Source organism: Neofelis nebulosa, chromosome 8, assembly GCF_028018385.1.
Source record: "Neofelis nebulosa isolate mNeoNeb1 chromosome 8, mNeoNeb1.pri, whole genome shotgun sequence".
NCBI lineage: Eukaryota > Metazoa > Chordata > Mammalia > Carnivora > Felidae > Neofelis > Neofelis nebulosa.
Window position 1 is genome coordinate 91164868 of NC_080789.1, and position 26570 is coordinate 91191437.

Consider the following 26570-nt stretch of genomic DNA (forward strand, 5'->3'; position numbering starts at 1 on the left):
ATTTTATAACAGTGAATAACATGTAACCAAGAAACTATGTAAAATGAAAAAAAAGATATTTTGGAAAATGTATTTTCTCTTACTACATTTTTACTTGTTAAAGTCAGTATGTTAGTTTGTGATATTCAATGTTCTAAAAATCAGGAATAGAGCAACAAATGCTTTGGTTACTTCTTTTTTCCGTTAGTAACGCCTGCTGCTGTGTCAATTATCTATTTGAGGACACTCACCAAACACTGTTGATGGAAAATGATGAAAGGTAAACCCAGAACTTTGATTAATGATCAAATATTTTATTTAAATAAATAAATATTTATTTAATAAAATAAATATTTTATTAAATATTTATTAAAATATCTTTAAACAAGATAATTTCCTCTCATAAGGAAAATATAAAACAACATAGCTTTAGTAATTTTATTTTACCTTTATAGAACCACTAGTAAGTGGTATCTATGAAAAAAACTTTAATTTGGACACATTGGCATGTATTTTTAAATTTTTTAAATTAAAAATAAATAAACATTAGAAAAATAATAATAATAGGAGGGCCGCATGCGTGGCTCAGTCAGTTAAGCATCCGACTTTGGCTCAGGTCATGTTCTCACAATTCATGGGTTGGAGCCCCACGTTGGGATCTGTGCTGACAGCTCAGAGCCTGGAGCCTGCTTCAGATTCTGTGTCTCCCTCTCTCTCTGACCCTCCCCTGCTCACGCTCTGCTCTCTCTCTCTCTCTCTCACAAAATAAATAAGCATTAATCAATCAGTCAATCAATATTCACAGTTAGAAGATTAACAAAAGCAGGACTGGCCAGAACAGTGCTTATTAAAGGCAAACTCCGATGAGATAGAGATTTGGTTGTTGGAAATGTTAGGGCAGAGGCTCAGAGATGTGGTTTACTATTATTTGTGTGTGTAGCATTTGTTTAATGGAAACAAAACAAAACAATTTGTGTCATGTTATTCACCACATATAATTTCTTCCCTGTAATATGAAGATGGCAAGTTTAGGAACCACCTCCCACCTCAAAGAGCACAGCCAACTAAATCAGTCCTGGTTATGCATAGAAATTATGCTGAGATGAACACAACAGCCAGAGTGCTGGAGAATGCACACCATTCCCTTCCCAAAATAATGATTGACAGGATGATGAAGATAGGATAAGATAGGTGCACCATATGTTGGCAATCCAGGCCATAGACATCTTTCTTTTTAGAGGGATCAAGAAACATAAAACACAGTTAAATCCCCCCACCTTACACATACATTAAAAATAATGGATTTTTGAAAATATTCCTTAAGACAAAAACACAGCAATAGTAATATGAAAGAGGAAGGTATATGTCTGAAGATAATTTTAAAAATGAAAATGAAAATTGGAAGTCTAGAGCAGACTTTAAAATCTGCATTTTTGTTAATGAAGAGTCAAATTAGCTTTACAGAAAATCAGTTAAATGGCATTGATATAAAACAGAAGATTTTTTAAGAACATGAAGACAGTCAAATAAATGAACATATTAAAAAGCATATAATATGAATATTACAGATATGAAGATTAGAATCTAACTATAATAATAATAATAATAATAATACATATTCTTGGAATATAGAAGCAATAGTCCTTATCCTGGTAGTGTAAGGAGATAAAATTCTACATCTCAAATATGATTCAGTGTGTTTCAGAAAGAAAAAAAAAAAAATTTCCAGGGGCGCCTGGGTGGTTCAGTCAGCTAAACGTCTGACTTTTGATTTTCGCTCAGGTCATGATCTCTGGGTTTATGAATCTGAGCCCCTTGTCAGGCTCCCTGCTGAGAGTGTCCAGCCTACTTGGGATTCTCTTTCTTTTCAGCTCTCTCTCCCCCTACCCTGCTCTCTCTCCCGCTCTCAGGATAAATAAATAAACTAAAAAAAAAAAAAAAATTCTGGTCTCCCAGAAAAAAAAAACAAGTAAAAGCAATTGAAAAAATTCAGCATGACTTAAACTCTTTGCAATTATATGAACAGAAGTTAGTTAAGAAAAGTAAAAAGTCTAAAGAGTTTAGAGGGAAGGTTTTGCAAAAGTCTAATTATAAAGACAGCTAAATTCTGGTTAAAATAAGACAAAAGAAAGATAGTTTCAGGTATGCAAGTGCTCTGAAAAAATACACTCAATGTTACTTAAAAATTATCAAAGTTTCAATTCCAAAAAACAGAGAATAATCAAAATGAAGAATTTAGGAACTAGAAGGCTGTAAAAGAAATTGTGATAAGTCTAATTATATGCATAGAATGAGGTATGTGATATTATTTATTATCAATGACTAAAGTGACATTTGTGGAAATCTAGGCTATGATTAATCATATGATTAATCAGAAAAACAAACTATTTCAAGTAGACTTTGTTAGAGCAGAGAAAAAATTGAACAATATTATTGTCTAACAATATGTTTAAAATAATTATGATATAAAAATAGTTATGATATGTAGACTATATAATCATTTATTGAGTACATACTATGTATGTATGTATGTATGTATGTATGTATTGAGTACATACATGCTATATGGCTTAAATATATTTTATGTAAATATATAAAGTGCCCTGCAAAGAAGACATTATCTTATTTTACATGGTTGAATCTTTTATACACCTCAATATAATTAAAAAGATTAATCTAGATCAAAGGCCAATTATTGTCTGAATTAGAATTCACAAATAAATGTAATTGGCTCTAAACAGCTCTCCCCACCACAATACCCTCCTTCAATACTACTGAAAAATATATAGACATTTTAAATCATTTCTACAAGTGGTTTTGAGTTATACAAGAAGATGCCTAGGTTTTGATAATAACATTTTTTTTAATTTTTTTCATTTTTGAGAGAGACAGAGCACAAGCAGGGGAGGGGCAGAGAGAGAGGGAGACATAGAATCAGAAGCAAGCTCCAGGCTCTGAACTGTCCACATCTGGCTTGAACTCGTGAACTCCAAGATCATGACCTGAGCGGAAGTTGGTCACTTAACCAACTGAGCCACCCAGGCACCCCTTATGTTTTGATAATAAATATAAAAGTAAAATGTGAAAGTACAGGTTAAGTATGATTTCACTTAGGGACAAAAGTACCACAAAAAAAGGATCGCAAAGAAATATACCAAATGATTATTAGCTATTGGACCTCAAGGGTTTTATATTATGTGAGAGACCCCCTCCCCCAGATAATATGTTCTCTATCTAAAAGTTGCCATTGTTTATGTAACTCAATATGTCTTTCTCCTTGTGCAGATAATGACCTTTATGTCAAAGTATTTTTCTGAAACTTTTAGGGCCTAGTATGTGTGGAACCTAGCATCTGTAAAACACATTTTTAAAAACAAGTAAAGTGATTAGTATTGATCGACAATGTGTTATGGGCCAGGTGTTGCTCTAAGCTTTGGGGATAGAGCAGCAAATGAGACATATAAAAGTCCATACCTTCGTAACGCTTGTATTTTAGTGGGAAGACACAATGATAAACAAAATATGTACATTATACAGGATGTCAGATAATGATAAATGCATGAAGACTACGGTGAGAAGTAAGTCAGCCAAGAAGGACAGGCATGCTGCAGGAGGGGCAGTGAAAGACTGGTGGCTATTTATTTATTCATGAGACAGAGAGAGCATGAGCACAGGGGAGGAGAAGAGAGACAGAGACAGAGAATCCCAGGCAGGCTCTCCACTACCTGCACTGAGACTGTGAGATCATGACCTGAGCTGAAATCAAGAGTCAGAGGCTTAGCCCGTTGAGCCCCCAAGAGTGGTGGCTATTTTAAAAGAAGGTTAGGTTTGGCATTCTCTAGCAGATCCTTTGAGCGAAAATCAGGAGAGAAGCATTCACAGAAAAAGCAAAACATTTTCCCCCTAGTCCAAAGCCATGTGGTTTATTGGGGGCTGGCACCATGCGGGCTGTAATGGGTAGGAGGAGCCCCGTGCCTCAGTCCTCAGCGGAGTTGAGCTGCATGTCTCCTGGTCTCGCAAAGCTCTCCACCGCAGTCTTTGGCCGGGGAGCTGTAAGGCCAGGCAGGCCTGGGAAGGGACTTAGGGGCCTCCACCGAGCCCCGATCCAGCTCTGCAGGCGGAGCATCACCACCACCATCCTCACCTGGTGTTCAGTGACTAGGTGCCAGGACTCGAGCTGCTGTGGGCTGTACTTCTCCACCTGGTTGCGGAGCTCCATGTGCTCCGCAGGTGGACCTACTTGGCGCACTTGAACTGCCTCATCGCCTTGGGCCTTCTGACGTGCACGTGAAGCTGCGCCACCACTTTGAAGGTCTTCCCGCCCATCTGGCAGAAGTGGGGCCGACCCTCCTGGTGGCTGCGGGCCATGTGCCTCAGCAGGATCCCTTTTAGGGGAAGCGCTGCTTGCCGAACTCACACCTGAAGGGCCTCTCGCCCATGGGGGTACAGTTGTGCTTGTCCGGGCTGGCTTGGGGTACAGAAGGTCTTGTCACCGAGGTGGCATTGGAAGGGCTTCTTGCCCGTGTGCGTGCTCAGGTGCGGGTCGAGGCCGGCCTTCTAGAGAAAGGCGTGGCTCCAGAATTCACAGACACACGGCCTCTCGTTCCTGCGCTTGGCCTTCATGCGCATCTGCGGGCCATTTCTGCCAGAGGCCCCACTCCTTGCACACAAACAGCTTCTCCCCGCAGTGCTTAAAAGGCTCACGCAGCTGCAGTTCTCTTGGGACATGAACATTTGGCACAGACGGGACGGGCATGGAGCTTGGCAGCTCTATGCAGCTTGATCACGTACCTCTTCGAGTCCTCCTTAGTGAACTGCTGGGTGCAGGAAGAACACGGGGAGCACATCTCCCCCGCGTGGGACGCCGGGTGCAGCTGCGGCTCCAGCCTCCGGTGGAAGGTCTCCCAACACATGGAACCTGAGAAGACCTGTTCCCAGCCGTTCATATAATTTCGGGCTTCATGCTCCAAGAGTTTCTCCTGTTCCAAAAAAAACCCTGTGCACATTTGGGACATTGGAAGAGTTCCTCCCCAGTGTGTTTCCTGTTGTCAATTTTTAGATGCTATTTGCTAAGGCACGTTTTGGCAGAAAAAGGAAGGTTTTGAGTGTCCCCTCTTTCACCTGTTTCTTACCTGCCTTGAATTCAAAGTAATTTACTATGCCAAAGTGGCAGATTCTGAGGTGGCACTTTACGATTTCTTTCAAAGGAATATACATACTATCTAGGATTATAGGTGCTGGGTGCCTATTTTTATGGTACAGAGTAGAGTGGGGGGACAGCACCTAGAGAAAGTATTTCAAGCCTAGTGAAAAAACCCTCTGTGTGTTTGAGAGCTGACAGGGAGGTCAGGATAGGACAGCAGTCAGAGAGACAATCATGGCATAATATGGGTTGTAGAATGCTTGGGCTTCCTAATTGAAAAATATAAAGAGGGGCACCTGGGTGGCTCAATCGGTTGAGCTTCTGACTTTGGCTCAGGTCATGATCTCGTGGTTGGAGAGTTTGAGCCCCAGCTCGGCCTCTCTGCTGTTACCAAGGAGCCCACTACAGATACTCTGTCCCCCTCTCTCTCTGCCCCTACCCTGCTCTCAAAAAGAAATAAAGCATTAAAAAATATCAACATATATAAATGTATACTTATATGTATATAAATACATATACATATATTTATATGTATATAAATACATATAAAGAAATTCACAACGTATACAGGAGACCTGCTTAGAATTACCAAATAAATGCTTAATATACTGCTACTAGCCCAGAATCTTTTATGTTTACAGTTGTTTGATAAATATCTCACTACAAAACTCTTAATTATTTACCCAATTTTAGGATAAAAAAGAGGTGTGCATGCATCTGTAATTATGAAGACAGACTGAGTGAATGCACTTTGCAAAGGCAGGCTCGATCTAACTCACAAATGGATGAGAAACCATCTTAGCAGTATGCACATTGGCTAGATCTCTGGACTTTTTAATCCTCTTATTTATTATTATTTTTGTTTTTGTTTTAAACATGAAAACTGCTTATGCTTATATTTCTAAATATCTATTATAAAAGTCAGTATCTAACATTGCTCCGTTTAAAACACAATTATAAAAGCATTTCTTATATCACCGTTAAATTTATTATGTTTCAGTGATATTTTGTTCCTTGTACGATAGGAAGTTAATAGGCTTCATGAACTGTATCTAGAATACAAGTTGTACGGGTAGCATATTCCAACCTCTAAATGCCTTTCATGTCAGCATGAGAGATACCATCAGGCATTTGAAAGCTCCAGCCTATTTATAAAGATACCATCAAAAACTGCCTGATGTAGCTGACTTATGAATCAATTATCTGAACTACACCAAGTGATGTATCTATTCTGAATTTTAGAGTCATATATTTGAAGCTAAACTACAAACAGATAAACTATTCAACAGCCTATCATGATTCTTATCTTCATGTTTATATCTGTCAAATGTAGGGAGAATAAAAGCAAAATCTGAGATTTTACCGGGAAGCTGTTAAAAAAAAATAAATCACACACGTACAAATTCTCTCTCTCTAACACACACACAGACACACATACACACAGACATGTACTTGACAATCAAATTACCTATGACCTGAGGGAAAATGAACACACAGATCAAAAAGTAAAATTAAAAATTTTTAAATAAGTTTTATTAATTTTGAGAGAGACAGAGAGAGAATGGGGGAGGGGCAGAGAGAGGAGGGAGAGAGAATCCCAACCAGGCTCCACACCGTCAATGCAGAGCCAGACACAGGGCTCAAACCCACAAACCGCGAAATCATGACCTGAGCTGAAGTCAAGAGTCAGTCGCTTAACTGACCGAGCCACCGAATAACCCCCAAAAACTAAAATTTAAATAAAATCAACGACACATGAAGGATTACTATTGTTGCAAACGGGAAAACTAACAATAGGTAAAATTTATTCTCTTAAGTTTTATGTCTTAAATGGCTATTTCAGTAAACAGAAATGCTGTTGCTGTTCTAAAAGTTACAAAGTCACTGGATATGGAGAAGAAATGGTCCTGTTTCATCCCAGATGTTGTTGAAAATAAGCCAAACTTAAGAGAGATGTGTGTCCTTTTTGCTTTGTTTTGTTTTTAGGTGATACTTCAAAAGACATTCAACTTAAAAAGTTACACTTCATTTGTAAATGTTAATTTACACTTTCATTGCTTTGTCTGATAGTATTCAGATTTTAGGGAAGACCCATCAGAAACAGAAAAAAACTTTTAATGTTTTAAAACTTTTTTAATGTTTACTTTTGAGAGAGAGAGAGAGAGAGAGAGTGAGGGAGAGCAAACATGAGCAAGTGGGGGAGGGGCAGAGAGAAGAATCTGAAGTCAGCGCAGAGCCCGACGTGGGTCTTGAAACCACAAACTGTGAGATCATGACTTGAGCCAAAGTCAACACTTAACTGACTGAGCCACCCAGGCACCTCAGAGAAACGGAAATATTAAGATAACAATGTGTTAATATAGACTGAGAAATGTGGTTACTTTAGTCAATGATTTATTTTCTCAACACAAAAACCTGTGTGAGACACCAAGTTAATATCAGAAGTTTGCTCTTCTGCATAGAATTGTAATAAAAGAAACTCAAAACATCTTACTGCTTCCTTGAAAAACAGTGACCGCCAAGGTGAGTGAAAAATAAGAGGCAGTTAGGCAAAAAATGCTGATAAAGGCGTTTGGAGTTTAATACAACATAAACCAAGGCTTCTGAAGTTATGTTCCCTATAGCAGAATCTCCTGGGGGAAGGGGGTAGATGTGAAGGGATAGAGTAAATTTAAAGCGCAGAGTCCGGTGTATGGAATTATTGAATCACTATGTTATACACCTGAAGGTAATATTACTTTGTGTGTTAACCAACTGGAAATTAAAGAAAAACTTAAAAAAAGGCAGAGTCCTGGGCTCCACCCTGGATTTACTAAATTAAAATCTGTGGGCACATCCTAGGATTTAGTCTTAATATGTTTTTTTTAGTATTTCTTAGGCTCACTGGAGCTTGAAACACCTTTTCTGTTAAAGAAGGAATCAAGAAAGCTGGCATGGTAAGCAGGAGACAGGTCAAGATGGCCTAGGCTTCATGATAAGGGATTTGGTGTTTATGCTTAACATGGTGGGTGGCCATTGGGCAGGGGAATGATGTGCACATATTTGTGTTTTTAAAATACTATTCTACCTGTAGTGTAAATAAGGGCAATGTGAAGAAAAGAATGGAATCAGGGAAACCATAGTCAGGAAGGAGGTGGTTGTAATGATCTAGCCCCAAGATGGTCATGGGTTGCACTAATAATAATTAAAACAATATTAAAAGCCATAGCTAACCCGTACTGAGCTATTATGTACCATAAAAAGTGCTTTACAAGCATTTTCTCACTTAAATTTTAAAACTACGGTATGAGGTAGGTGGGAGCAATTACTATCCTTCCTTATACAGACAAAACAGAAAATCTCAACTCAGTTATCAAGTACTTTATATAATTAGCAAGTGGTAAAACAAGGATTCAGATTCCACAAGTCAGACTCAGCTGCCTATGTTTTTTCAACTTTTTTTAATGTTTATTTATTTTTAAGAGAGAGAGAAAGAGAGTGCGAGTGGGGGAGGTGCAGAGAGAGGGAGACACAGATTCCGAAGCAGGCTCCAGGCTCTGAGCTGTCAGCACAGACTGACGCGGGGCTTGAACTCACGGACCGCGAGATCATGACCTGAGCCAAAGTTGGATGCTTAACTGACCGAGCCACCCAGACGCCCCTCAGCTGCCCATATTTTTAATTGCTGTGTTACTGTGTAAGAAGCAGTGAAGCAGCAGATTAGGGAACCACAGAAAAGACAGAATTTGCAGGATCGATAGTTGCTTATATGACAAAAGAGATAGGGAGGCCTGAGATGAGGCCTGGAACTTGGGATGGATTGTGATATTCTTCGCTGGTGTCAGTGAATACAGTAGAAAGAAAGAGAATATATTCAGTTTTGGATTTTGAGTTTATGATGTCTCTGGAACATCTATGTAGGTACGTCCAATAGGCAGATGAATATAACATTTTGGAGTTTGTGATACAAATCTCTGTAGTATGTATTTATAGTATGTAGTATAAGACTGTAGTATGAAAAGTCAGAGGCACATAGAAGAAACTCAAGGTCTAATATCCAAATCCTTGAATACAGTGAGAAGAAAAGAAGGCTTACAGCAAAACATTAAGAGCACTAACAGACAGGGAGGAGGAAGTGCCTAAAACTGTTACCATATAATATTTCCAAACTGGGTCTCTCTGAGAGTGAAAGGAGACACTGGTAATAATTACAGTGAGGTGATGGGCATAAGTGGGTTCTGACCCAGGTCGGCCAGCACATAAAGCCACCCTTCTCTAAGGAGACTAAGAAATGAGCATTTTAAAAGGCAGGCAGAAAGCCAGCCAACAGTGTTAGCATTGAATCCAGGAGCATTTACAATATCCCTGTAAGGCTTATGTGTGCATAAACACATTTGCTCTCAGGAAGCCCATAATTTAAGTTGTGATTTCCGTCTTCCCAGTGTGGACACTATGAGTGGGAAAAATCACTTACAGAGTGTTGTCTTCTCTGGCTTCCCTAAGTGTCACATTACACATAAAGATAAAACTTCTACCTGGATTTAAATGATCATTTCAGGGGCGCCTGGGTGGCGCAGTCGGTTAAGCGTCCGACTTCAGCCAGGTCACGATCTCACGGTCCGTGAGTTCGAGCCCCGCGTCGGGCTCTGGGCTGATGGCTCAGAGCCTGGAGCCTGTTTCTAATTCTGTGTCTCCCTCTCTCTCTGTCCCTCCCCCGTTCATGCTCTGTCTCTCTCTGTCCCAAAAATAAACGTTGAAAAAAAAAATTAAAAAAAAAATAAAAATAAATGATTATTTCAGTGAAAATTTCATCTACTTTTCTTTAGAGTTCTTCATTTGTTGCGAAAACTTATAATAACACATATTAGTTTTTGAAAGATGTTAAAATATCTTCATTTTTGGAGAACCGCTTAAGGAACGACGATGAAGATTAGGCTGCCCCATTTGTCATCTGTGATCTGGAAATGAGCTCATGTTTACAACCCCTGGAATATTTCTACAGATGACTGATACCATCATCGTTATTTATTTTTGCATTTATTTCAGAGCAGTTTTACAATCCTGATTTCAAATTGTGGGTTAAGCCTTATTTCCTTTTGGTGTTCTGATGTGAACTTACTGATATGATTTTCTTACAATTAAAGGAGACTTAATATTCTCAGGATCATTGTCTTTTATTAGAAGAGGAATATCATCACCTAGTTACTCTGCTCAATTTCCTCTCACATAACCATTTCCAGCACACTCTAGTCAAATAGACTATTGTTTTTCCTTTCTCATTCCCTATAGTATTGGTGGTTATTCTTTCCCACATAACACTTGGGCCTTTTTTTTTTTAAGAGAGCGAATAGGGGAGAGGGGCAGAGAGAGAGGGAGAGAGAGAACCTTAAGCAGGATCCACACCTAGTGTGGAGCCCCACGCAAGACTCAATCCCACGACCATGAGGGATTGATTCAGCTTGAGCCAAAATCAAGAGGTGGACTCTCAACCAACTAAGCCACCAAGGTGCCCCATCACAAGGGCTATTTTGTAACTTTCTCTTAACACATGAAATATTCTTTGTTAATCATGCTGGTTTATTCTATTATAGATATACTCAGGTTTTTATAAATATATACATGGAAAAATTAATCTTTGATATATGTATTTTTGTCCATAATAATATTGTGAGGTCCTTAATGGTTCAGGACATTAACATGTGTAGTTTAAGAATGTAATAAATACTCAATAAACATTTATTGAAGGGATTAAATTTCAGGATTAATCAAGTATAGAATAACACCTTGTATAAAGTAGACACAGAAATTTTAACTTGGCCTTCATAACGTACTGTGGTAGGCTGTAGAACAATGCTTGATATTAAAATGCCCTGCTCTTTTTTCTGCATTATCAAAATATCTCACAAAGTAATTACATCAAATTCTTCTAATTTAAAGTTTATTATATCCTTAGAAATATTGCAAAATATAACAAAAGACATTATATAGGTCTGCCTTTGCACAGAAGTAATCAGAAAGTATTCTGTCTCACATATTTATTAAAAACAATATAAAAGTCTAGAGTGCAAAAGAAATACAGTTAAAGATGAGTAGGAATGTAATAAAAATTTAAATATTTGATATGTGATATAAAATAGATGACATTTGTGAACTTCCAGAGCATATTTCTTTTGATGTAACAAATGTGATGTCTTCAATACTTGATGTTGTCTCATAAATCAAAGGAAAATAATACAGCAGCTACTCCATATAAAATGGGTAAGGTTCACAAAGAAGAAAATATAAATAACCAATGAACAAACAGATCAAAAATTATTCAAGTTTCTAGTAACCAAAAAAATTAAGATAAAAATAGTGAAAAGATTCAGCCTGGTCTATCACATGGGTAAATGTTAAGATGAGAATAATACTCAGTGAAAAAACCAGGATAGTGAGGCTGGAATTTCCTGCACTTTGCTGGTAGCATACACATTTATTAAACTTTACAGGAAATTAATTTGTCAGTATGTATCAAGAGTCTATGCCTGAAAAATCTGATTTTCTCTATGTGCATGGTATTGTGTAGATTTAGTACATTTTATTAAAAAATAAAATCACATTAAAAACACAATAATGCTTTATATAACTCCTCATTATTCACTTTTTTCTGACATAATTGTTTAATTATTATTAAATTTAGAGAGGGAGTGGACAGGAAAATATATGTATATTCCCTTTTTTCAAATTTTTGTGCAGTCCTATGATTTTTCTCTAAATATTCAGATTTAGAACAGTCCAAACTCTATCAAAAAGTAGGTTAGTTTAAATTTCTACAATGTTTTCTTTTAATGTTTAAGTTATTTCAGTTATGTTTTTATGTGGAAAGGAGAAATGAATTCTGATTTTCTTGTTCTACTATGCATAGTTACAGTCCACTTGATTACACACTGGAAATTTATGCAAAAATTTGTTTTGAAGTTTAAATAATATGTTTTTGAGTAGATCTATACTTAAAACTATAGAAATTTTTTTTTCCATAAGACCCTTTGTTCGGACCTGGGTCAGAATTATCGGCAGCATTTTATTCATTATGTTTCTAATTTTTAAAAATATAAAGATCACATTTACTTCAATTCTTAGTCAAAGCTGGCTTTGTGGTAAGAGCTCTTACTTTCCCTGGGGTATTCTTTCATTATTTCAGTGGAATATTGTAAGGACCAAATGTACTACTTGGAACTTTTAAATTTCTAATGATGTTACAGGGCAAGATAGAAATAATACATAGGGCAATTATTCCTCTTTAACTCCTTCAAGATGCAAAGAGGTACACACATACAACTCAGTCTTTTGAAATAATATTTGTATTTTTTTTTTTGCCATGATATACTTAGTATTTCAGGATTCATTTTACAAATTGTTTTTATCTAATGGGATTAGTAGGAAATTTTAAGGTATTCAACTAATTATCCAATTAATTTATATTACTAATTTTATAGATGTGTGTATTTAGCATAAATGTTATTTGTTATTTCAGTTTTATACAATTAAAAATTCCACAAAGTGAATTATAAAATTATATTTCATTATTTTAACCATCGATGTGATAATAGTTTTTTGACATAATCATCTTAAATTGGTCATTTTATTTTGTGTGTATTAACACTTATTTAATGAATGCTCTGTAGTCACATATTTATGTTTTTTCAATTTTTGTTATAATATATACTGCAATGATATGTGTTATGATACACCTAGTTTTTTGTAAGATTATTATACAGGTAGGATAACATTCTGGAATAGGAAAAAAGTCAAACGATTGCAATGTTTTAAGATTTTTTTTTTTCAACGTTTTTTATTTATTTTTGGGACAGAGAGAGACAGAGCATGAACGGGGGAGGGGCAGAGAGAGAGGGAGACACAGAACCGGAAGCAGGCTCCAGGCTCTGAGCTGTCAGCACAGAGCCCGAGGCGGGGGTCGAACTCACAGACCGCGAGATCATGACCTGAGCTGAAGTCGGATGCTTAACTGACTGCGCCACCCAGGCTCCCCAAGATTTTTGATACTTATTGCCAAATTACTTGCTAGGTAAGTCTTCCAACTTACACCATTTCCAGTACTGTTGAAGGTATAACAGTATCTTTGCTTATCCATTATTTCTTTGGTTTTACAATATCTTCTGCATTTAGTCCTTAGGGGACTTTTTCTTACTACAAAATTCATTTTCTACATTTGAGAATATTCATTCTGCTACGGAAGAAAGGAAAGTGAATAGAATAACTTACATGTTTAACTTGTGCGGCTTAGAAAGATAAAGTAGATCATATATCTGTGAATATAGAAGGGGATGGGAGAAAGCAGAAATACCTAACTAATATTCACAAGGCACTAAATATACATGAGGCACCTGGGACATTAAATATTCATGACATACTAAATATACATGAGACATTCAATATCCTTGCAATCTTAATTCAGCCAACATTTGATGACTGCCATCATGGCCCCATGAGTCCTCTGCCCTTGCAAGAAACATTCAAACCTCAGTTTTTGTCCTTGTGTCCATCCCGTCATCATACCACAAACACTACACACCCAAGAGCCAGGTAGTGCCCTTTTGATTTAATTGCATTATATCCTAAGCCAGTTAAGCACCCATCTCTGTCACTCAGCTTTGTGCTGTGTGCTCTAATTTAACTCAAGTCATTCAATTCGTTCTGTGAGCCTTTCCATTCCCTGATCTCTGGGGGAGGTTGTCTGGTAGCATACTTGTACTTGGAGGCTACCTTTGTATTAAGATAATTTCTCACATGACATTTTCTTACCTTCCCACTTGTAAATTTAAATACTTTTAAATACATTTTAAGCATTATTAGGTGTTTGTGTGAAGAATTTTAATAACATACAGTGTTAACCAATAGAGAAATGGGAATACATGTACTAATGACTATAAATTTACACAAATTATCTTGCATCCAGTAATTCAACTTTTAGTAATTATTCTGCAATGTTTGCAAATGTACACAAAGAGACTTGTGTAAAGTAATAGTAAAACCTTTAAAATAATGTAAATATCTATTAAGAGGTAAAAGAATACTCTGAAGCCATTAAAAAGAGATCTCAGAAAATATATGGAATTTAAAATAGAAGGTATAAAAGTGTGTGTAGCATGTTCCTATATGTATAAAAAGAAGACATAGCTTTATTCAACATACACTTTTGTGAAATCTTATACGTTTGTGTATTTGTGTGTGTGTGTGTCTGTATTAATACCTGCAATTTTTCTGACAAACACACAAGAAGGCTCATATACCTATGGAAATGAAGTGGAGTTCTGAAATGGAAACAAAGATCAGTATTTTATATTTCTTTGTTTACTGTTTGTTTTCTTATGGAGTGCATGTACTATTATAATGATGATAAGGATAATAGACTTAATATATAAAGTAGTAGTTATAAGACCAGAGTCTGGAGTTAAGATGCCCCTAATTGTTTAGTTTCATGACCTTGGGCTGGTTACTCAAAATCTCTGTGCCTAAGCATCATGTAAAATGTCAATAAAAATAGTTCTTAATTCCATAGAATTGTTAGCTCAGAAAAAAATATTAAGAAGTGATTGACACCTGACAAACATCTAATAATAATCGATATTATTATTTCATAGAATGCAAAGTTATATAATTACATTTTTGTTGTATTCTTCAGAGAAACATGACATTGTAATGTCTCTTCCCTTGATAAACATTAATGTAGATTCTAGAAATAAAAAAAGGTGGGGTAAAGACAAAATATAATTGTAGCTTAAAATTTGGTAGGTATGGTTGAAGGAAAGGAATTAAGGGAAGAGGAAGGAAAAAAGAGAAAAGAAGGAAGGCAAAAAGGAAGAAAAAGGAAGGAAAGAAGGAAGGAAGGAAGGAAGGAAGGAAGGAAGGAAGGAAGGAAGGGACTATATTTTCAGTAGGCAGGGTACTAGATTCTAATGTTAATACTAATATATAGTTTTGGACAAGTCACTCACTTTTTTTTATTCAGTTAAGAAATATGTAACATACAATCTATATTTTTACAAACTTTTAAGTTAGTACAGTATTGTTAACTAAAAGTACAATATTGTACAGGTGATTTTTAGAACTTTTCCCACCTTGGAAAAGTCACCATTTTTATAAGATTTTTTTCCTGTATCTCATGGGAGTTCTGGGCATTAAGGAAAGCAGTAGTGAGAGTATGTTTTGAATGGCATAACGCGCTATACAAGAGTAAGGAATCTTAGTATTTTGGTTGTCGTATTCTTGGCTTTCTGTTGGTGCACCAGAGTTGGCTGCTTATTAGCAGTTTTAAATATTGATAAAACACCTACTTCCTCACTCTGTAGTAGTATAACTGCTATAGTGGTGAACGGATGATTGCATTATGTGTAGTTAAAAGTGACAGTGTTTGCAAGAAAGTTCCTTTAAAATGTAGTTTCATTTTGGATGTATCCATACGTAAGACAGAACAAACAATTCTAGATGCCTTCTTTGCTACTACTGAGTTACCAGAAAGCATGCCAAATGCATTAGCTGCTATTACTAGAATAATCTCATGGCGTATGTATCTCATATGGGGATTAGGAAGCACATAGGAGAGGGTGCTCACCGCTTTGACAAGTGAGGATGAGAAGCCAAGGGTAATGGATGGCTGTCTCTGCTTGGGAAGAATAACTCTCTGCTATTTAGAATGAAACTCTTTTCTCTTCCTAGGCCTCAGTGTTCTTTCATCCTTTCAAGCTGGGACCACATACTTATGTAGTAAAATTAAGGTTATAAGACACTTAGATCAAGTGGAATACTTTTATAAAAGTACTCACTGAACACAACCATAAAAGAGATGAACACCTACTGTGGTTGCCACAAAATAAACTATACCAACCAATAATTTAACTGTGGTCGAGAAATAAGAGTGGTTTTATTATTAGTGAAATATATATTTCTTTAAGAATTGAGAACTTGGAATTAAAAATAGAACAGATGCCCTAGCACTCATGTAATCCATACATTCACTAGGTTTTAATTAAATCTTATGCACATACTACTTGCAAAAAGTAGTTTTGTGGTAGCTATTGCATGTATGTTTCCAAGTTTATGGTTTCACACATACTAGGACCTAACAGTTTCACTAGTTCCTAGGAGAAATACCTTGACATAAAGGTCATTAGCTGCACAAGGAGGAAGACATAGTGAGTTACATAAGCAACTGCAAATTTTAGATAAAAACAGATTACATGCATGTGTCATTGTCTCACATAGTAATAAGAAACCCTTGATAGTCTCTCAAATTCCTATAAACTGAGGTTATAGTTGGGGCTACCCACGGGTATACCTAAGCCTGCGGGAAGGAATCATGTCACCTCTAGTATAAAAGAGGAAGGATTGAGAAAATAGGCACCATGGCATCTGACCTATTCTCAAAGAATTCACTGCCAGTGAAAACACATACAACTGATGTGTTTGGTCTACTGTTGGTGTAGGTGACACTCCATGTGGAGACTCATTTAGCACCTACGTTCAAAAGAGTCATCAATTTGGAGTCTATAAAGCACTGAAAAGCAATATTTTTCCTAAAATGTCTTAAATAAGTTGGCAAATAAGTTCGCAAATAAAAGAAAGTATACAATCTGCCACAGAGCCAAATATGTTAAAAGTCCACCTACCTTTGCTAACTTCCTTGAAGTCCTAAACATTACAGAAGTCCCCAGCCCTGACTAACATTTTGGATTTCATCCAAAACATCTTTTTCTCTCTGAAAACACTAATTCCAACTTCATAATATTCTCTCCTCTTTCTTTTATATTGTTTTGTAGATTGATTAATCACTCTCTGATAAGGCAAACGTCAGCATCCATTATCACAAATGACTCAATAGTTTCAGCTAGAAACTTCCTTGCAAAATAGAGTGAGGGGTAGGACACCTGAGTGGCTCAGTCGGTTCAGTGTCAAGACTCCAGAGTTTGGCCCAGGTCATAATCTCATTGTTCCTGAGTTCAAGCTCCAAGTTGGGCTCTGCACTGACACTGTGGAGCCTGCTTGGGATTCTCTCTCTCTTTCTCTCCCTGTCTCTCTCTGTCCCTCTCTCTTTCTCTCAAAATAAATAAACTTAAAAAAAAAAAAAAAAAGGCAGAGTGAGGAGGAAAAAGTTTGCTCTTTGTCCATGACATATTAGTGGTATAAAAATGCCTTGTGCCTGTAAGTTTTCTCTTCTTTTGGTTTCCTTTCCTTTTTTCCCTTTAATTTCCTATTCTTTTTTCCTCCTTTCCTTTGCTCATTTTCTTTATATCCTCTTTTCTTTTCTTTATTGTTTTTTCATTGTGTAGAGCACAAAAGATTTCGCAGGAGTGAAACTGTAAATTAGCCATCACTTAGAATAAAGTCAATAATCCTTACCATAGCCTGAAATGCTGGCTACCTTATATGCCCGTGCCAACCTACTGGACCTCATCTAGTTACAGGATGCAAAGCCCCTGAGAAGCAACTGAAGTTAATTCTTGGTATTAGGGTGGTAGTAAATACTGTAGTCATATGAACTCCATTAAATATACCCAAAGCACACGCACACTCCCTCTTCTCTGTGTGTGTGTGTGTCTTTCTCTTTCTTTCTCCACTCCACTTCTTTTAGTTCATTCTTGAGGGATGCTTCTAAGGAGTAAATGGACCGTATAAAAAACTGAAAGAAAAAAATGTGAAAAAAATAAACAAACGATCCTTGGATTTCTGGGATCTAGAGAGCTGCTTCACAGGAGGTTGTGAAGATATTGAGGCTGTTTTTCTGCACTCATTTCCCCCTGTTCTTTGAATCTTTCCACCTTCTATTTGTCTCTGTTACTTTTACATATAATGCTTACTGGGTGGAAAAATTTAGACACACCTCTTTTCAAATTAGAGCTTCACACTTACTAGCTGTAAATTGCCTTTCTTTGTTGCTATTGTCACATGTTGAAAATAAAAATAACAATGTCTATTTCATAGGTTTGGAGGCATTAAATCAGAGAGTATATATAAAGTACTTCGTGTACCGTAGAGCAAACAAAAACTGGTCAATACATGTTTCTTACCTCCTCACTTTTCACTATTAGAATATATTTTTCTGTAAAAGTCTAATATCAGGAAGCTACACTAAAAGGAGAAGTTTTGTCAGTGAATTGCTTGTCCTGAGAGACTTCAAATTTTAAGCTTTCTAAGTAATAGAAAAGTATCCAATTTATTCTATATTAAAGGGGATTCTAAAATGTTTGAGCGGGTAGAATGGAGATATAATTTATTTCAGTGAATCTTATGTGTTGGAGAGGATAATACTTGAATATTCGGTTCTGTTAGTCACAAAGCTTCTTTCACTGTATTCTTGTCAATAAAATCATTTAAATATATGAAACATGAAGGCAAAGTGAAACATTATGGTTTCCAAATCTTTACCTAGTTATAGATTATCAACATCTTAATACCACAGTTTTATTTTATACACGATGATGTTTTATATCCTGCACTAGACACCATAGGAACCGTTAATCTCCATTTCTAATAAAACTTCATAACTAGTTAAGTGCAGTTGTTAAATAATTTCTTTTTATAGTAAAAGCTTTTACAATTAACAAGCCAGACACTGATTCAAGTCATTATCAATTTCTCTGTGATTATTATAGCTTCCATAATAATCTGCACTCTATTAACATGGATTCAGCTGCACTTTAAAGAGCAGCGTCATTAGCTTTGGTTTCACAAAAAGATGAGAAAAAAGTTGGCTTTTAAGTTCATGGAGTCTCAGAGTTGCAAACTAACACCAAAGCTCTCGGACCAAAGACATAGACAAACAATATTGTGTTTAATTTTGTATATGACTTGTCTTTTGTTCTGAAACCAACTCTGAGGGCTTGTGCCCATTAATATTTTTTACACTTGTCTATTTCTCATTTAGATTTCAAATTTGAATAAAGTGACACTTAGACACTCATGCAGTTACATAGCAGAAAAATCACTTAGTTATAATTCATATTTATCATGCAGAGAGAAAAAAGGGTCCCAGAAGGAGAGCCCACGATTTAACAGTAATGCATCAGATATATTGTAAATGTGGTTGCGTCTAGACAAATAAGGAGAGTGTAAAACAATAATTATACTATATAAATGGAGTAGATGAAAGTTCAAAACACAACTAAAATCTAGAAAAGAGCATGCCTTTCCAGGAGAAGATGAAAGAAAAATATGAACTTCATATATTGTTACATATACATTTCTATGGTAGGGACTTTCAGCTCCAATGTGGAGAGAGTAGTTATCAGTGGACCAGCATTCCCATCTAGTATAGATAAACATAAATCAAATACATAAAATAAAATAAAATAAAAATGAATAAAACACATATAGCATAAAATTCAGAAAAAGAATCTGTTTGAAGGAACTAGATAGTTGCTGAAGTAAAAAGAACTAGAGAGAATTCTGAAGGGAGGAAAACTCAGAGATAAGGGATGGCTCTTCAGTGCTTACAGCCTGGGGCGTCTACTAGACTCAGGCATTTAAAGCAGCTGGATGAGAAAGGACAGGGAAAACAGAAGAATTATGGATGGGAATTTAGACTCAAGTACCTAGCTAAATTTCCTTCAGTACCTTTGCCAAATGCTGAAGCTACATGGAGTGCAGGGGTAAAAGTTTAGCAGAAAAATTTTGAAGAACATGAGAGTGTTCACCATTCTCAGGAGGATAGAGACTAGAGGTTTTTACTGGTAGAAGAAAGATGCACAGAATACATAGTATTCTTAGTGGAAAACAAAAACAAAAACAAAACAAAACACAACCTGGGAAGCAGTATGAATCAGAGATGGATTGAGCCTTACTAGAACTTCAACCCAGCTTTGATTTATCATAATGTCTGGTAAGATTAAGATGATCAGCCACTTCTCTATGTGAGCTATGAAATGAAAGAGAGAGATTTCTAGCTACAGAAAATAACATATGAAACATATTACACAAATTACTATAATATTTTAGAAACACAATATCTGGAATTCAATCAAAGATATCTACTGAATATAAGAACACAGAGTGATTGAAGTAATAAGATGGAAAACAACAAATCATGAAAACACTAATTAGAAGAAAGCCAAACACCAGACAAAATGGACTTAAAGCAAGAAGGCTTTAAATTGTTATATGCTTATAACACAGATTCAAAATATGAAGGATAAAAATTGACAGGAAACAAACAAAAAGAGCCAGACAAATGTACAATCATAATGGAATATTGTAATAAAAAACAAAAAATGAGGAAATATGTAGAAGACTTTATTGTAATTAAGAAATTCAAATTTTTAGACATACAGATAGTATGTGGATTCTTTTCAAGAGCATATATTGTACTTCCCCAAGTTAACTATACCCTGCATCATTAAAAAAAATAATTTAAATTATTGAGAGCATGGTCTCAGATTATAGTGAAATTAATCAAAGAGATAATCAGAAAATTCTCAATGGGTCAGAAATGAAACAAAATACCAGTAAATAACCAAAGGGTCATTGAAGGAAATATAATGGAAATTGGAAAAAAGTTAAAGCAAATGGAATGATGATATGACTCCTAAAATAATTCTAATGTCACACAAATGCACTAAGGAACACTTCCTAAGTTTCTCAGGTCAATTAAGCCTGAAAAAAGAATTTAAAAGAAGAAAATTACTAACAAATGTTGCTGAGCAAAGTAAAGGCAAAATAAATCTCAGCAAAAGAATAACCATAAAATTTAGAAATATATATGTGCATAAAGTATATATATATGTATATATATATATATATATATATATAGTATGAACATTTCCTTAAAATTTACTATATATGTGATACACACACACACACACACACACACATATATGAAAAACTGAGAAACTAATGTTTATTTTAGGATTGAAAGGTTGGTTTAACAGAAAAAATAGTCCATACAATTCATCACATTTAAAAAAAGGACCAAACTTGTTCAATCAACTTGACAGTTACAGAAAAGATAGTTGAGGGGCACCTGGGTGGCTCAGTGGGTTAAGCATCTGATGTCATCTCATGGTTCATGAGTTCGAGCCCCAAGTCAGGCTGTTTGCTGACAGCCCTGAGCCTGCTTCAGATTCTGTGTCTCCATCTCTCTTTCTGCCCCTCCCCCACCCACGCTCTGTCTCTCTCTCTCTCCCTCTGAAAGCAAATAAACATTAAAAAAAAAAAAAAGGAAAAGATAGTTGACAAATCCATTTTCTACAGTGTACCCTCTAAATCAAGCCACAAAAATAAAAACTTCTAACAATCAGGAATAGAAAGATACTTCCTTAACCTGAAAGAAAATTTCTACAAATAACTTGTACAAAACAGAAATATATATTTGATGAAGACTTATTTAAAAGAATGGCACCTGCTGTTGATTTGATTTGTAAATATTGATTTGAACATGTCTATACACAAAATGTCATGAACAAGAATACTCATATCAGCAATTTCTCAATAGCCACAAACTTGAAATCACTTCCAATGTTCAGATATACTGGAATGTATAAATCGTGGTGTATTCATCCAATGGAATAGGGTACCATAATAACAATGAGTAAACCACACTTACCCACAATGACATGAAAGGATGATTACACATAGTAACACAAAGTGATGACATGGAGGAATCTCACAAATATAATTTGAGTGAATGGAGCCTAACACAAAATGTACACACATATTATGCACATTATATGCTATTGTAAGTGAGGAGAGTGCATAAACTTGGGCACTGTAGCTGGAAGACAATAAAAGGAGTTTTGGGGGTTTGGATAATAAATTCATTTTTTTGTCTGGGTGCCAGTTACCTTATGGTTTCATTTCTGAAAATTTATCAAGCTGTACGCTATTACACTATATACTTTCCATGTGACTTTATTTAAATTAAGTTTATTAAAAATAACATAAGGATTCTGAAGGAATAGTGTTATATACAAAGTGCATCAGATTTATAGGGTAATTTTGTTTTGTAAAAGCATAAGAGGAAAGATGATCAGCACACTTATTTTGTGTAATTATTTTCCATAAGAAGAAACTACTTCTTTTGACCCTATCTCTTATGTGTATGTATATGAATATGTAAATGTAAATGTAAATGTATATGCATATACATATGTATATGTATATGTATATGTGTATGTATATCTCTTTCTGATGCACAGATCATTCCTCATTTCTGTGAAAAAAAATGCCATTTTAAGATGAGGCAACCTGGGGCGCCTGGGTGGCGCAGTCGGTTAAGCATCCGACTTCAGCCAGGTCACGATCTCACGGTCCGTGAGTTCGAGCCCCGCGTCGGGCTCTGGGCTGACGGCTCGGAGCCTGGAGCCTGTTTCCGATTCTGTCTCCCTCTCTCTCTGCCCCTCCCCCGTTCATGCTCTGTCTCTCTCTGTCCCAAAAATAAATTAAAAAACATTGAAAAAAAATTAAAAAAAAAAAAAAGATGAGGCAACCCAATTACTATCATCAAATCATAATTTGATGACACATAGGCCAATACAACCTAACAGAGAACTCAGAACAGACCCATAAAATATGTTCAACTGATTTTTGACAAAGATGAAAATGCAGTTCAAGTGGTAAAGAGCCTTTTCAATAAATAATGCTGGAGCAAGTGCGCATCCATAAGAAAAAAAAACAGAACCTCAACGCAAATCTCACACCTTATACAAAAATTAACTCAAAATGAATCATGAACATAAATGTAGAATTAAAAACCATAAATTTTCTAAAACAAAAAGGAGAAAATCTTTGGGACCTATGGGTAAGCAAATAATTTTTAAGCTTGTTACCAAATCACAATCCATAAAAGAGAAATCTGATAAATTGGATCTCAGCAAAATTAAAAAGCTTTACTCTGTTACAAGAAAGAAAAGACAGAAGAGTAGATTTTGGAGTCACATATCTGACAAAAAAAATCCTTTTATCTATAATACATAAAGAATTTTCAAATGTCAACATTAGAAAACAAAATATTCTAATTAGAAAATGGGCGAAAGATATATGCAGACATTTCACAGAGAGGATATACAGATGGAAAATACACATTTGAAAATATGCCCATCATTGGCCATTAGAAAAAGGCAAAACAAAATCACTTAGCGTTCACAAAATAGAGAATAGGAGAAGAAAGCTACACAATGTACAAGAGAACTCTTAAAAGGTCTTTAGACATAGGGGCACTTGAGTGGCTCAGTCGGTTAAGTCTCTGACTCTTGATTTTAGCTCAGGTCATGATCTCAGGGTGATGGAATGGAGCCCTGCTAATCCCACACTCAGCATGGAGTCTGCTTGGGATTCTCTCTTTCCTCTCCCTCTGCCACTATGTCTGTCTCTCTCTCTCTCTCTCTCAAAATAAATAATAAAATAAGCATTAAAAAAATATTTGTAGGAATAAAAAAAAAAATCCAGCACCCAACAAAGTAAAATCCACATGTCTGGCATCCAATTAAAGATGATCAAGTATGCAAAGATTCAAGAAAATGGGGGTGGTTCAGTCAGTTAAGTGTCGACTCTTGATTTTGGTTCAGGTCATGATCTCAAGGTTCATGAGATCAAGCCCCATGTTAGGCTCTGTGCTGACAGTGCAGATCCTGACTGGGTTTCTGTCTCTCCCTCTCTCTCTGCCCCTCTCCCGCTATTGCTCTCTCTCTAAATATAAATAAATAAACATTAAAAAAAAAGATTCAAGAAAACATAAGCCTTAAAAGGGGGGGAAATACCATGCAATTAAGGCTGAGAATGGACATGCATGTTAGCTTTAGTAGAAAAGGATATAAAAACAGTTGTGCTAAAATACTTAAGTAGAGATATACATAAGATAATAAAAAGACCCAAATAGAACTTCGAAGATGACAAATACACTGTGTGTCATTGACAGCAGATCTGACATTGAAGGAGAAAAGAATTAGAGAACTTGAAGACACAGCTACAGAAACCTTCCAAAATGAAATACTCAGAGAAAAACAAAAAATAAAATTGTAAAAAATGAACTTTGGACAACTTCAAGAAACCTAGTATATGTATAAAGGCGATTTCCAAAAGAAAGGAGAGAACAAGGAGGCAGAAAAAATATTTGAGAAATAATAGCTACAAATTTTCCAAATTTGATAAAATATATTGTCATGTTTTCCAAGAAGCTCAATAAATCTTAGTCACAGAAACATAAAGAAAATTAACCAAAGCACATAATCAAATTGTTGATAATGAATGATATAGAATTTTAAAAGCAGCCAGAAGGGGAAAAAAATCATGTTACAGAAAATGGAGCTAAAAATGATAGAATATTTCTTACTGGGAGTAATGCAGCAAGAAGAAATTGAAGCAGCATCTTTAAAATACTGACAGAAAAAATATACTGGCAACATAGAATTCTATATGCAGCAAAAATAAATTTTGCAGAGGAAAACCAAAAAAAAGAGTCTGTTTCAGACATAAAAAAACGAAAGGAACTCCTCACTGGCACACCTGTCAATCAGAAAGAAAATGATAGCATGGAGAAATCTGGATCTACACAAAGGAGTAACAAACACTGGAAATAACTACATGGATAAATATGTGACTTTTTTATTATTTAAATCTCATTAAAAGGTAATTGCCTAAGTGAAAATAATAATAATGTGTTTGGGGTTTATAACATGTGCAGCATAAAATATATGACATTAAAATATGTCACAAAGGCCAGGAGAAGAGAAATGGAAGTATACTGATGTGAAATCCTTATACGACGTTTTTGGTGATATAACAGCACATAAAGGTGGACTATACTTTCATGTTAAAGTTGTACACTATAAACCCTAGACCAAGCAAGAAAATAACGAAAGAAACAGAGATAAAATGAATTCATAAAAAAATACTGGTTAATCTAAAGATAGAAAAAGAGGAAAAGAGAAAGAATGGATGAAACAAATAGAAAATAAATAGCAAGGTAATATAAATTTACACATATATAAATACATAAAATTAAAATTATCTAAATATCTTAGTTAAAAGCAAAGATTGTCAGATTACATTAAAAAGCAAGACCCAGCATGTATATTGTAAAGAAGAATCCCCACATTAAAAAAGAAAGAAAGAAAAGAAAAGACACATAACTTTTAAGTAAAAGGGTGGAAAAAGGCATAGAATACTTGCAGTAATTAAAGGAGACTTAGGTAATTATATTAATGGCAGACAAGTGCCATTTAGAACACATTCACATACACATAATACACACATACCCTTCATGCTACACAGATTTTATACCTTTATAAGAGAGGCAAGAGTTTTGAAAACAATGTTCTATATGCTTTTGCTTTTCTTGAGCCAGAAAAGGTCTTCTGAGATTCCAAAATCTTGGCTTTGGTTATGAAGAACCAAGGTTTGGAAGAACCAAAATCCCAGAGTCTATAACACCAGTCAGGAGGCAGAGAAAAGAGTAAGAAGGTGTGCTGACATAAGAGCAGATTTCCCACCAGTAGAAAAGGAGATAATGGTCCATATAGCTTGTGGTGAGGAAAGACATCAGAGAGAAAAGAGTTAGGGTGTTGTCGTTGCAGGAGAGGAAAGTATGTGGGCACAGCAATTAGGGAGAGCTAAAAGTTGATTGCAAAGTTGTAAGAAGACAGCAATGCCCTCCTAAGTGCTACAATTAAAAGTTTAAAGTGATAAAAGAAACAGCAAGTGCATAATAAGTAAAAGGAGGGGTGTGTGGATGGCTCAGTGGGTTAAGGGTCTGACTTCAGCTCAGGTCATGATCTCACAGTTGGTGAGTTGGAGCCCTGGTTCAGGTCAGGCTCTCAGGCTCTGTGTTGACAGCTCGGAGACTGGGGCCTGCTTCAGATTCTAGGTCTCCCATTCTTTCTGCCCCTCCCCCACTCACTCACACACACACACACACACACACACACACTCTCTCTCTCTCTCTCTCTCTCTCTCTCTCTCTCAAAAATAAATAAATAATAATAAAATTAAAAATACGTGAGTAAAAGGAAACTTGGTCTGAAGTAAAAGTATAATCAGCAGGATTATGTTTGTGATATTAATGAGAAGGTGACTCTAAGTCTCAGTAAACTTCAAATATTTAAATTAAATTAACAGTTGTCCAGAAGCAATTTAATGTTAAAATTCAGAGTTCCTGAAAAGTCAATCACCGTGAATGTTTTCCATCAGGAGAAACTTATTTAAAATAAGTATATATGAGGAAAAATGGAGCTTGCTTTCCCTGAACAGTGTTATTTTAGGAATTTGTTCTATGTGGTTAGATATTTTACATACCAAATAGTCATCATGGCTATTATGGTAACATAATAGTGAACCACTTGGAATCATCAATGAGGTGCTGGGGTGGTTAATTTACATGTTTTACATTTTATCCTTTTCCACATGAGTCAAGGAAAGTATTTTTATCTCCATTAAACATATGAGGAAACTGCTACCCAGTGACATATCTAAATGGTTTGACTAG

The 26570-nt window shown here is 35.7% G+C and overlaps 1 pseudogene; it reads right to left on the minus strand.

Annotated features, from left to right (window-relative positions):
* Nucleotides 1-3794: 3794 nt before the first annotated feature.
* Nucleotides 3795-13652, minus strand: LOC131483874 (telomere zinc finger-associated protein-like; annotated as a pseudogene).
* Nucleotides 13653-26570: the final 12918 nt, after the last annotated feature.